Here is a 14,793-nt window from a genome sequence, read left to right as displayed (position 1 = left end):
AATCATCATCTGGGAAGAGAACATTCTAGAGTAATATCTTTAAATGTAGCTCTGATAAAGCACAGTACCTACTATGTATCATAAAGCAGGTACTAGATATTTCTTTTGATTGATGAATTGAGCCCATTAACATTGATGGCTATAACTGATATGTATTGACTTATCCTTGTCATGACTTTTTCTTTTCTTTCTTTTTTTTTTTTTTTGATTCTCCCCCTTTGCATTTAATTTCTTATTGTGCTTGTTGGATTCATTCTGCTTGGCTACCTGGGGTTGTGATACTCATTGTCTTTTCCTAGAATGTTGTTTAAAATATTTTGGAGTGGTGGTTTGGTACTCATGAAGTTCCTGAGGTGCTCTTTGTCATGGAAGTATCTTATTTCTCCATCAAGTTTGAAAGATAGTTTACCAGGTACATCAATCTGGATTGTAGGTTTTTTTCCCTTTAGGGCTTGAAATATGCCACTCCAAGGTCTTCTTGCTTTGAGTGTTTGTGTTGAGAAGTCTGCTGTGATTCTGATGGAATTTTTTTGTATGTGTTTTGTTTCTTTTCTCTAACTGCTTATAGGATTTTGTTCTTCTGTTGGGATTTTTGAAATTTTAACCATTATATGTGCAGGTGTAGATTTTTTTAAATCATGGCTAGTTAGACTCCTATATGCCTCATTCATCTATATGTGAATCTCTTTTCCCCTGCTTGGGAAGTTTTCTGCTGTTACTTCTGTGAACAGTTTGTGTGTGTGTGTGTGTGTGTGTGTGTGTGTGTCATTTGCACTCTCCTGTTTTCTCATTGACTCTTATCAGTCTTATATTATTGTTGTTTGTATCATCTAGCAGCTGCTGGATTGATTTCTTGTGGTTCCTTACTATTTTTAAGAAGTTTTTCTTTTTCTCGTTACTAATTGCAATCTTACCTTCTCTATCTGAAATTCTGTCCTCATATTGGCTCATTCTGCTGCATCTGCATAAACTTTCAGTGGAGTTTTTAATCTCCTGGAAGATCTGTTTGCACCTGTTTTATGCACCTTATTCCATTTGTTTTGTATGGTGGCATTGGCATTCCATTGTGTTCCTCAGCTCCTTTATTTTTTTTTTTATCTGTGTCTGCTCTAGATTTATTAATCATGTCTTGCACTATGGGAATACTTTCTGTTCTTATCTGAAAAATTATTTCTGATTTCATTTTTTCCAGATCATCTTTTTTTTTTCTTTTGGCCAGTTCAGGGAGTCTAGCTGGTTGAGTATGAGATTGTTCCATCTCATTTCTCTTTGGGGTTGGCTTAGGAGAACCAGAAGTCTGGTTTGGAGACTTGTTTACATGTTTTCTCATTTCAACAGATGCAGCCTGCTGTGCCTTTGTTGAGGTAACTTTTTGCTCACCCAGTGATCTTCAATTCTCAGCAGGCCACAGAGCAACCTTTTCTCCGTGCTCACCACTGAACCAATTTCTGAGTTCAGAATGGTGGCTTTCTGGATTCCTGCATTGTCCTGTTTTCCATGCAGCGTTCTAGCTGGATCCTGTGCACACTTGGGATGCTATCTAGGTGTGCCTCTGGCTAGGGCCTTCTCTCCTAGATAGCTGTTGTCTAAGGGGGCCTTTGGCTGGGGGCTGAGCACCCCCACTGCTTGTGTTTGGGCGGGCTTCTGTCTAGGGTCTGCATGCACTTACCAATGGTATCAGGTCAGGCCTCTGGCTGTTGCATGTGCACCTATGCAGCTGTTTTCCTGGTGGGTCTTTGGCTGGGGCTTGTGGGCCTAAGTGGCCCAGGTCAGGGTCGGGCACTGGCTGGACCAGGCTGCATCTGCACTGCTCTTGTCCACACTGGCTTCTCACTCAAAAATTTATATTTCTAAGACAAGAAAGGAAAAGACTTAGAAATACCATGGTAAGTATATTTTATTTACACCATAGATTAAGTATGCCTTGACCTATTTTAGTGATGACTTAAAAACAGAGAAATTCTTTACAACTTGATCAACGTAATTATAAGATAAAGAGGACAAAGTTCTGTAGTAGTAAATGAGGTCCATCATCATAATATTTGACACAGTCTGTGGATGCTCAGACATCACTCCATAGGTTGCTTTGGGTGAGTTAAAATGTGGTATTTCACAGTATATCTGCCGGGGATCAACTCAGACCTTGCACTTATGAGGCAGGCACAGAGCCACTGAGCTACCTTCCTGGCCCCAGTGGTACATTTTTTTAAAAGGTTGGTCCCTAACTACTTGGTGCTATGTCATATCAGTTAGTGTTTTTAACACACACACACACGTGCACACACACACACACATGCACACACACACACACACACACACATGGTCTGCGAGGAAGACATGTTAAGGAAAATCTCATGCTCTTTTTTTAAGGTTTCAAAAATTCTAACATACAAAATTTAGAGATCTTTAACACAGGAACATTTGAGAAGAGACTTAAAATCTCCAAACATATACACACACACATGCACACACACACACACACACACACATGGTCTGCGAGGAAGACATGTTAAGGAAAATCTCATGCTCTTTTTTTAAGGTTTCAAAAATTCTAACATACAAAATTTAGAGATCTTTAACACAGGAACATTTGAGAAGAGACTTAAAATCTCCAAACATATTTGATCCCACATTTTATGCAGAATATTCCCTCTTATAGTTAATCTGTACCACTACAAGATGAGTTTAAAATTATCTGCTGCCATCATAAGAAGTAGAGAAATGATTTCCAGTCTGTTCCATGCCTTAATTGAAATGTATTTAGATCCAGTGATAACAAAGCAGTATTTCCAGAAACAACAGCGTTTAAAGTTAAAACCGTGAATCTGTTAAATTCATAATATAGCTACATTTATGGACCCCATTTGTTTTTAATTGGTTACAAAAGAATGAAAGCTATCCATTTAATGAATCACATATCTACAGTTAAAATGAAATAAAAATTACATTGGTGCTATCCACAATGTGGCTAAAACCTAGATGGCATTCTTAAGTGAATAGGACAAAACTGAATATTTGAAATAATAGTCATTTCATCTTGTTGTCTTTAAAGCCATCAAGATAAAGTCAGAGAATATGGGGCCTCATCTTTAAGTGTTGTATTTTATGTCGTAAAATTTCTATAAATTCAATTTTATTTTATTCTCAATTTTGTGTGCTATTTTTAAAACTGCTGAAATTAAAAATAATATAAAGCTGATGGAAATTCTCTGTGGATAAAATACGTATTTTTATTAAGCCACTTTGCTCCTGGCAACTGCTCTAGTGGTATGGCTGTGGTAGCATTCTTTAAATGCCAGCATTCCACTGGCACCAAACGTGGACATTTTTCTCAAATAACTGGGAACTCTAAAGTCTAATTGGTGTGAATTTCCCTCCTTAAGACTGGCAGGCTACATATCTGGGTAAACTGAATACAATTATACAGCCTCATGACAAATAGTAAGACTAAATGTAGGTTATCACTCTATGTTCCCACCCATGCCTAATAAAATTTAGAAGGGACAGTTTTAAACAATTAGTGACATCTATGACCTTCAGTTTTTTTTTCTCATTTAATTTATTATATTGATATTAGTTAAATGAGCCTCCTTCATGTGACTATCCTGGTCCTCCTTGTTTCTTTCATCTACAACTTTCATGATGCTACCCATGGTATCATAGAGATGTCTATAACTCTCTAGCATCAGCCTTCTGAACAGAAACATTTCTGTCATCAGAAGCACCCAGAAATTGATGAATCTCCTTCTATAGGTTGAATAAGCTATGGGAAACCAGGAAAATAGTTTGACTCATCCATCTCATTACCCTAGTTTTTCAAGGGTGACCAAGACTCTGAACACAATGTCTTCTGCTAGGGTCTGAAACTTCTCTAGATTATGCCCAAGTCAGCAGGCTTCTGATGCCAATAAATATTCCTGAGTGTTTCCATATATAAGCATGTCTGCACCCCTCTTCAAGATTTAGCTCCAATATAAGAACTTTGTATCTGATTTCCTCTCCCCAATTCTGTATATGTTCTGTTCTAATAACTTGAATGTTTAATGACTTGATGTTTAACAACTTTATGTTTAATAACTTGTTTAATAACTTGAATGCACTCATGTAAGTTAGGAGATTTCAAAAGCTCTGTAAAGAGTAATTCTTAGTACTTTTTTTCTTGTCCAGGATTTAAAAACCAAATAAGCATCAGCTTTGTCTCTCATGACTCCTTTGGTCAAAGTAACATCTGCTTTTCTCTTGAATAGACAAAAATCATTCACTGAGAAAGGAATCTCAAGAACACAGGATATCACAACTTGAAAATGCATTTTTAAAATGTCTCAATGTTTCCCAAAGCAAAGATACATAATACTATATACTTTCTTACTAATGATATAGTTCTCAAATTCAAAGAGAAGAAAAGTTCCCTTCCACAGGTGATTCTTGAATCGTCTTTATAGGTAGAAGTGCGAGTAGCTTCAGAATGCAACAGTGAATCTGGAAGCTATTCAAAGCAAAATATTGCATAGTTAACACGGATGAAAAGTTAATGATTACGCATGATATTAAAAAGAAAGTGTACAGTACCTATGAAGTCCCATATTCTCAAGAATATATACTTATCCTGAGGCATTTTCTCAAAGTGCAGTCCAAGAATCATTTATATCAGTAGCATAATGTGAGGTACAGTTCACGGATCTAGCCTACATCTACTGAGCCATAATATTTTAGGGTAGAAGCTAATATTATCCATTTTCATAAGTTTCATGGATGAGTCTTAAACAATTGTGACTAAATCACTCTTATGTTTTGGTATCTCACACTATACAATGACTATGTTTTACCCACATAAGCCTGGACTTTAGCAATCTATGCAATCTGCAGTAGGTTACTTGTCTGAGATTAAAGAAAGTGTTATCTATACTGCATTATACAAAATTACAGAAAAGCTATTACAAGGCAAAATGTATTATATAGCAATTCCTGTTCGGTTATTGCTTAAATTGTAGCAAATCTCAGTAATCTTTACAGATCCACTAATTTATATTTCCTTCATACTTGATAACATTCTCAGTTATTAATAACATCAGAATTTATGGATTTATAATTTATCAAATTCCTATATCATTTGCCTAGTACAAATAAAAATATTTACTTTCATGTATATGTTTCCACTAGCATCATGTTTAAAATACCCTATGCTCTAGTTTAATTATTTAATTTGTTCTAGAAAAGCCACTTAATGAGCATACTTCCTCACACTTTAGTTTTTAAGTTACATATTGTCAGAAAGAAACATTTATTACTCAATATTCAAATTTACTGAATCAGGCACATAAGCTTAAATATCACATGGTTTCACTTATATGAGAAACCCATACCATAAATAATTTAAAGGGAAAAATAAAGGGTAATTGGAATCAGAGAGAGAGAGATCTTTTGCAAATGGGAAAAAGATCTGGAGAAGGGTGCAGGGGTAATGGATAATGGAGAAGAGGAAGTAAAAAGAATTAAGATGTGTATGTACATGTTCTAACTCTCCCTGATGGATGTAATCACTACGTACTACAAATATGTACTAATTTTTAAATTTAAATTTTTTTTCAAATTTCATTGGGAAACCTTTCGTTCCCCTTTAATACTTCCAGTCTTTTCTCATTCCCTGGGAAAAATGAATAAAATAGGAGATTTGCTTATTTGTTTGTTGTACTGGAGACTGAATCCAGGGTCTTTGAACATTCCACCCAACCCCCCTTTTTTGAGACAGGGTTTCTTTAAGTTGCCCAGGCTAGGTTTAAACTTGTTGTCCTCTTGCTTCACCATCCCAGAGTACTGGAATTAAAGGCAGGAGCTATACCTGGCTAGAGAGATGAATTTTATTAACAAGATCTGGAACAAGAAGCAATCTGTACAGCTCAACACCAATTTCTTTCCTTCTTTAGAAAGCCTCCTTGCCTGCAGTGACTATGTGTTCTGGTTTGAACCTCCAAAGCATAAATTTTACAAAACAATCACTCTCCTATCAAGAAGCTTGTGGCTTTTTAAAGCTATCTGTAACTTGGCAGGTAAACCTAATTCTAAATTCACTGTTGGGAATCTCATCCTTGCATATCCTGCAATGCACCATTCATCTTCATTGTTATATTTCTCGTATCTATCATAGCATGAATAATTTTGTCTACCTCTTAATAGCTTCAAATATAGAGGGAAAACAGTAAGATATACTTCCCTTGCCTAATTCTCAGAACAATTATACAATTTAAGTAAATATACATATAATTTACAACGTATGGCAACTCTTATGAGGTTTGTCTTCATTTTCTTCTTTATCAGCCTTCAAAATATACTCTATGTTTAAGAAAAGTTCTAAGGTCTAGAAACAGTATATAAAATTTTCCGGAACAAAAGGTATACAGCAAATAGAAAAGTTCAACGCACAGCATTATGACAAGGCTTACTTTATGAATCTCAGTGCAGAATAATCAGTAATAATCCCAAGGGAGAATTCTTATTTCATAGCCCTTTTGCTTCTTTGTGAAAGAAGTTTCTGAAGAGTCAAGTCCTGGCCTGTGCCTTAGTCCACATTATTCTTCATCTATCTCCTCTGGAGGATGAATGTGTAAGACTGAACCTGAAAATGCATGGCCCAGCCCTCCTAGAGCATGAGTCTGGGATTTGTAAACTTCAGTCCGCTTGCCCAGATTGTTCCCTGATAAGCGGCATTGTGAGATGTGGCCCACATGCTTCAGCATTTCAGTCAAAATAATTCTGCTTAAAATGGTGCAATATTATGAAGTGCATTCTTTTGACCAACATGAGATATATCCTCTAAATATTTTTGTCAGCAATTATATACACATTTTTTTATCTCCAGTAAGAAGGCCACTCCTATGCCTACCAATAGTTTTCAAATCAACTGGAGAATAAGATGATATTTACTATGTTTCACCATTGTAAAATTCCCCTAATCGCTAGAACATGAGCTCTACTAGAAGAGGAATTTTATTTATTTTTATTAATATAGCATCAACATCTATAAAAATGTTGACCACACATTATGTACTCAATAAATACTTGTTGGATTGTTGAAAAATTGAATTTTATCATTTTAGTATTTTATTTAAAGCAGAAACAGTAAAATATGTCTTCATATTTTCAGGCACATAAAAGACAAAATAATGAAAAATTAAAATTCTGCTTTAGATATCTGTATTGCCTCTACAACTAAAAGCTATTTAAGGTTCTTTTCATCTCTAAAATTCTTTAAACATTTGAAGGATTCAGTCTCATAGAGAGCAAAGAATTCTCAAAGTAGAGAATTTTAATTAGTTTTGTTTCATCATCTAATCTTAAAACACAGTGAACCCTATCATAAAGACTAAAATAAATATTAAAACATAATAGCCATCCCAGATGCTATTTAGGATGCAAAGAAACTGGTTTACTCAAACATAGCTGGTGATAACATAAAATGATACACCTTCTACTGAACTGTCAGGCAGTGTTGTTTTTGTTTGTTTTTTTTGTTTTGTTTTAAAGCTAAGTAGCCAACTAACATACAACTGAGTGATGAGAAATGAGAATAGGTATTCCCTCAATGATTTCGATGTAGATGATTTTCACAGCCACATTGCTGACAAGCAAAAAAAAAAAAAAAGAACAAGTCACAGTCCTTCAGTGGATGAATGGCTAGGCAAGCTATGGTAATCCACACCACAGAAAGAATAAAGTATGGATGCAATCAATAACTAGGATGACTCTCACAGGAAATATGCTAAGCAAAAAAGGCCAGCCCCAAAAGTTTACATACTACACGATTCCATTTATACACATTCTTGAAATGACAAAATTACAGACACCAACAGCAGAATAGTGGCTGTTAGAGGTTAGGTACAAGGCAAGGGAAGGAAATGGATGTGGTTATATGAGAGCCACACCAAAGATCCTTGTGGTACTGAAACCCTTCTGTATTTTGACTACAGCGGTAGATAACAGGATTTACCTAAGTAATAAATTGCATAGAACTAAACATGTCCACAACCTCTCACAAATGCATTTAAACTGGGAAAATCTAAATAAATTCTGTGATCTGAATATTCTGCTGGGATATTGTGTTTTATATTTTACATTTGAGAGAAACGAGACAAAGAGCTCACAGGATTTCTATACTATTTCTTACAACTTCATGGGAATTTACAATTGTTTCAAGATAAAAACTTAATTTAAACAGTGTAATTCTTGGGGAGGAGAGTTAACAACTGCCAAATAAGAACTCTTTATTTTTTTCTAAATTAAGTAGCATATGGTAACACCTTTATATCTTTTTTTCTCTTCAAAGGTTATTTTAATTACAAATCTAGTCACACACGTGGTAAATAGTTAATAAAGAAGTTTATAATTTGTTTTTTTTTTTTTTGGTTCCCATCCCATCCTCCCCTCAAAATGGGTTTTAATACATTTAGATACATCTTTCAACATTTTTAGCAGTACTCATATAGTGTATATACACAAATATAGTTACATACAGCCTTTTAAGTACAGATTTATCTTGATAAAATTCCTTAGAATATATATGCCATAACTGATTTAATCAATAATATATTGTAAAGACATATTGTTATAATTTTCATGGAGTTAGTAATAAAAATATCCTTTAAAAAATACATTTTATCTTTGTCCCTATGTATCAGAGCTTTTAATTTTTTATAAAAATTTCCCAAGCATACAGAAGCCCTGGATTCAACCCCCAGCACCACAATGAGAAAAAAAAACCAAATAAATAATTTCCTAAGTAGGTGGTTCAGTTAATATACAAATTTTATTTAAATGAATACTGACAATATTTTTTTAAAAGTCAGTTACCCAACACTGAGCACTAATTAAGACCTCTTGGACTTGAGGTCTTCATAATAAAGTGTAAGATGGTCAAGTAGAGTCTGATAATTAGAAGTATAATTTCTGTGCATAAAGAGAAATAAGACCTGAATTTCAGCATATATAAAAATGTTTACCCTTGCTTTTCATTCTTTTCCAGGTTATGTTTTTTTTTTAATTATTGGTTTTCTTTACATCTTGTATTCTGGACTTCAATTTTTCTTATAAAAGCTCACAGATTTAATACTTTAATGATTTTTAAATCATAAATGTTCTGAACAGTCAAGAAATTGCATATGATACATTATTTTCATAATATATTTTCAAAATATTGTTGTTTATTTGAAATGTCAATTAAAACATTTTAAGGATAATACCTAATACTGGTAAAGCTATAAAGAAACACTGCTTATTTTATAATTTTGTAATCTAATTAATGAATTGACAAGTTATTATGCAATTATTCATAATCAATTTAGATCCACTAATAAGAAAATTCAGATAAACAAATAGACACATGCAAAAATGAATCTTTAGAAAAAATATTTAATGTGAGAAATGTTCATGATATATCGATAAGCGAAATAGTATTTTAAAGCTATTACACTGATTAATATTTTCAATATTGAAGTAAATGAAACCTACTCTGGATCAGAGTGGGCAAAAATGGGAATATTCCATTAAAACCAAAGAGAAGAATTTAGCCATGCCTTAGAAATACACTAACTCTAGCTCTATAGTAATATGGAATCGCTCCCTGTCTCTGAATCTGCTCCCGTCTCCAGGTCTGTCTCACTTTCCTTGCTCACTGTATCTTCTCTTCCTCTGCCTTCTGATCTATGTGTCAAAAAATATTTGGCTTTCCTTTACTCAGTGGACTAAGGAGTATCAGGCTAGAATCTGCTCATTTCAATGTCACATCCCCTAGATGAAAATCTCACTAACCTTGCTCAAGCTTTCCACCTTTTGTAAAGATGGCATTGAGAGAAGGGGGAAATGTTAAACACTTACACTATGTGAATATAGATACAGGAAGTCTCACTTCAAGATTCTTGTGTATATATTTACAGAAGATTTCTTTTGAGTTAGCTACTAAGAATTGCCATGATACATATCTACGGATAATGATAAATACTATCCCATATGAATACGTTCATTATACCTAAATTCCAAGCAGATATTATCTAGCTCATTAAAGTAATATCAATTTATATATTTGTTTCAAATTTAATCAGTAAATATGTGGTATTTTATAGTAATAATATATTTAAATAAACATCAGATAAAATTTAACAATTATTAAAAATATGAGTCACAGTGTTACTACTTTCATTTATTGTCTCATTGACTGATTTTCTGAAGATATTCATGCAAATTTTAAATTAAACCAAGTCAAAACATAGGAAAGTTTTTACAAAGTGAATGCAAATTCAATAAAATATTAAGTTTGGCAATTATAAAGGATTATTCTAAACTGTGGAACTAAAATATTATCCTGTTAATATTCACTTTGTTATATAGTAATGAGACAGAATATAATTGCTGAAAATAATTATTACATCAGGCTAAAAACTAAACTCAGTTTTAAAAAATATTTTAGTGATATGTGCTAAATATTTTTCTTTGATTATAATTATTATACCTGGAAAATTGGTGTGATATTCATTTTTTGGGTTTTTTATCTATACTGAGAGAGAGAATATATAATATTCCTTTTAGAATTATCAAAAGGATATTTAAAGCCAATAGACAGTAAATATGAAGTATTTTCTGGAAAAAATATGTATATGCAACTATTCCTCTGTGAATTTTTAGTGAATCTTTATTAAAGTTTGGACAAAATGTTCTGTAACTAAATATTAGCACACTCTAGAGAAGTGTCAGGTAAAAGAGAAGACTGATTGAATGGGAAATTAGTCAGGTCTCTAGCTCCAGGTGATTTCAAGTGTTTAAGAATATTTTGAAAATGTTATTGATTTAAAAATATAAAATGTTATTTCATACCCCCACATAAATAATATTGCAATAAGAAAGATGGATATAAATTGACTCCTTAATTAATAGGAGCATAATTAAATTACACTTAGTGAATTTGCCTCTGTAATGACTCATAGTATTTATCTGGCTGGGCTCTTGATGAAATCGATTCTGCTTGTTACCCATGGAGCTATAACGTGAAGTGGCCCCAGAGCCTGTGATGCCTGTAGAAGCCCTGTGGTGAGCAGGATCGAAGAGGCTCCCACTGGAAAGGACTAATTTGCCTCTGCCGGGTACAAACTACACCCAAGAGGAAAGAATTGCACAATTAGGTGTTAGAATTGCCAGGGATGATATTGATGCAGTTTTGAGATCACCTAAGGGCTGTGACCTTCTCAGAAAAGCCCGTTAGTTGTTCAACAAATCCTACAATTAAACCAAATCAAATCCCTCCTTAAGACATTCTGAGTTAGATGGAGGAAGGAAAAAGGCGAGATCAGAATATACAGCTCCCCAAAGGGGAAGAATCTGAGGAATTCCCCCTCTGTACTGACCAGTTTTCCTCATACTGTGGACCCACTCTAGTGTTCTGGAATAACGTCCCATGGAAAGGGGATAGAACTAGATAGTAATCTGCGGGCCCTGAGATACAAATTATATCCTATTTGTTATTCGTGGGCTACATTGCTGCTAGGTTGTCTTCATGCAAGGAACTAAAACTATGAACTCTATTTCATGGAAAAGCATACTATCATCATATTCCAATGCACTTTTAAAACTCTACTGCAACCACGTTCTTCCTGATAATTCTTGCTGGTCTCCCAGATGACTTCCCTTTTTCTGTGAGCTACACTGGGGCTGAAGAGTGGGAACACAAGTTGAGGGAACTGCCAAATGTTGTCACTTTGATATTTGAGTGTCTGTCAGGAAAGCAGAAAATCATGCAGCCACAGATGAAGCTAGAGGAAGGGATTACAGAGATGTTGAATTCAGGTTTCTATTCCAAAAGACAGACTGATGGCAAAGTCCCCAGGAATCACTGGCCCTGAGCCCAGAGCTGAGCTTGGCTCCAGAGTCCAGTCATGACGACCTTGACTAGGACTAAAAATCACGTGTGCTTGGGGATGGAAAAGCACATAATCTCCTCAGCATCTATCTGTGATTTTTCCCCCCACAAGTAACAACACAGTTTGAGCTTCTCTTCCTGCCAGCCACAAAGTGCCAGGCAGATGTGACCAGTTGACAATTTTTTCCAAGTCCATCAGAGAAATAACATTATTTTATACATTAATGTTACTGGATAGATAAAAAATATGCCTTTGCCCAATATCGATGCTAAATGTTAAAAATAACTCCATAAGATGAAAATGCTAGAAATAGAAAGCTCTTTTATGAAGTCCTATGCCTACCATGCTTAAAATTATACATTAATCCAATTTGCAAAGTAATCTGATAAAAATAAACAAAGTTCATATTTAGATATTCACTAAATTCCTTCATCTGCCAAAAAGCAACTGCCATTTAAGCAGTTTTTCCCTTGAAATGTGTCTATTTCAAGTCTTGCAACCACTAATGTGCTTGAATCATAAAATGTAAAAGCCTAAAATTTCATGTAAGATAACCTTTCTTCAGCACTCAAAATAGTTTGCAATGTGATCCTCTTCTTAGTTTAAATATCAAACTTTCGTTTACATCAGAAGCAGTATGAGTAATGAAATTGCTGCAAAAGCTTGGATACAGATCAGAAGGGGAGTGGTTGGAGTCCCTCTGCTCCCCCCAGACTGCTTCGATCCTTGGTCTTACAGCTTACTGCACCAGGACTAAGTACAGTCCTCTATTTCTCCCATCCCTAAGCCTGTTTCTGGGGGCTGAGGATTTAACTCCGTGGTTCTGCCACCTGCCTTGCAAGTGTAAGGTCCCAAGTTCGATCCCTGGTACCAGAAAAAAAAAAAAAAAAAAAAAAAAAAAGGAAAAAGAAAAAGAAAACCAGAAAACCTAAGCTTGTTTTTATCTTTCTCTCCTAAATGCAATAAAAATAGCTGAAATGCATTGATTGTCTTATGTACCTCAATATGTTCAATTCTTCTTAACTAATTTAATTCTCCACAAACTCCCCATGAATTAGGTGCTACCTTCATCCCTACTTTAAAGATAAGTAAACTGTGTGCACTCATGGTCATGGTAGCACTACTCCCTAGATTATTCATTAGCCCAGAGCCAAAAACTGGAAGCAATGCACTTGTTTATGAATGGGTGGGTGGATGGACAGAACATGGCACATGTATGCATGGAATATTATTCAGCCTTAAAAAGGAAGACAATTCTGAAAACCTAAAGACATTACACTAAATCAAACAAGACCATGAAAGTGAAAGACATTGTACTAAGTCAAATAAGCCAGTCACACACACACACACACACACACACACGCATGCACACACACATGAACACACATTTTCCTGTGCCCACTATAGTAGTCAGAGGAGATATCTACTTCCTCCCTGTAACTTGATAGTTATGTCTTGGAATTATGGAAAATCTGGGGCTTTTCTCTACTCAGGCAGGGGGAACTACTCAAGACGACTTCTCACCCTACAGTGTATGGAACTCATTTTACAGAAAATGAGGTTTAAGACTAATGAAAAAACCTTGACTGGGATTTAATCAAGTTAAAATTATCAAGTGATATTACACTTAAATGTTTTGGACTTTTAAAATGATATTTCCCTCTTTGTTCTATATCAGGGGAAATTAAATTTTTGTTCCTCATAGATTGCTTTAATTTTTAAAACAAAAGAAAAAGGTAATCGGATTACTGTGCCACTTATTAACTATGTCAAATAAGTCTTTTTCCTAATACAAATATCTGTATCCTTATCTGAAAAATTGGGATGTTTGTACCTAGTCTGTCTCCGCTACGGGACTGTTTTAAGATTCATGTGAGTTTTTCTATAAATGTTATGCAAGAACTTGTAAAATTTAAACTATTTTTAAAGTATAAAGAAGAGGGCTGGGGATTTAGCTCGGCGGTACCGCCGCCTGCTTCGCAAGCTCAAGGACCCGAGTTCGATCCCCAGTACAAGAAAAAAAAAAAAAAAAAAAAAACTCCAAAAAACAAAAATAGTGTAAAGAAGAGTCTTTTTCTAATTAAGAATGTATTAGGCAATAGAAATGGTCTAAAACTGCTTCCTCATTGCATACTGTTTACTACTTAGCACTCACTGCCATCTGCAAGGTACCACAGCATATCTCAGGGTATAAAGCTGAGAATCAAATTGATCTGCTTTCAGGTCTATCCCACACGAGTCATTTTTACTACCTAAATGGCATATAAAAGCCACAGACTTTGTATTGTAGTATGAAGATAATGTTACCACTTTCTGAAATTTGTAATTGAGTGATTATTGATATTATAGCTGTCAGGTTTATGCCTTAAACCTTAAAATTTGAATAATAAGTAGTCCTTTAAGGCAATATCAAATAAGTTCAAAAATAAATAGTTTGGTTGATATTATATAGAAAATCAAATTTATAGAAACTAGGAGAGATAAAGCTAGATCTAGCTGGGTGTGACACCAAAGACTGCAATTCATTAGATTTGGCTAAGAAAAGCTTTCTACAAACAAAAATTAAGAAGCCACATTTAATTGGAATATATGCTATGGTGGCACAACTTTGGTTAAAGTTGCTATGTCTGAAGTCGATGGAAAAACATTAACATAGGCTGTACTGTCTGTGGCCTTTAACCGCCACATATCCACTAAACAAAGCTCTGTGTCACCACCTCCCCAGCCCAGTGGAACAGTTAGCTACCAGAATATAAGCAAAAGAGGAACATGTCAAAAAGTGCGCATGATATCTAAAATTTTTTAAATCATTGCTACAATCTCACAAAAAAGTCACTCTAAACATCACTGGAAAGCCAAATAGGCCACATTTAAGTTAAATAAGCACATTTTG

This window comes from Fukomys damarensis, unplaced genomic scaffold, assembly GCF_012274545.1.
Source record: "Fukomys damarensis isolate Sample0158 unplaced genomic scaffold, DMR_v1.0_HiC HiC_scaffold_4, whole genome shotgun sequence".
In the NCBI taxonomy this organism is placed as follows: Eukaryota; Metazoa; Chordata; class Mammalia; order Rodentia; family Bathyergidae; genus Fukomys; species Fukomys damarensis.
This window is presented reverse-complemented; position numbering follows the sequence as displayed.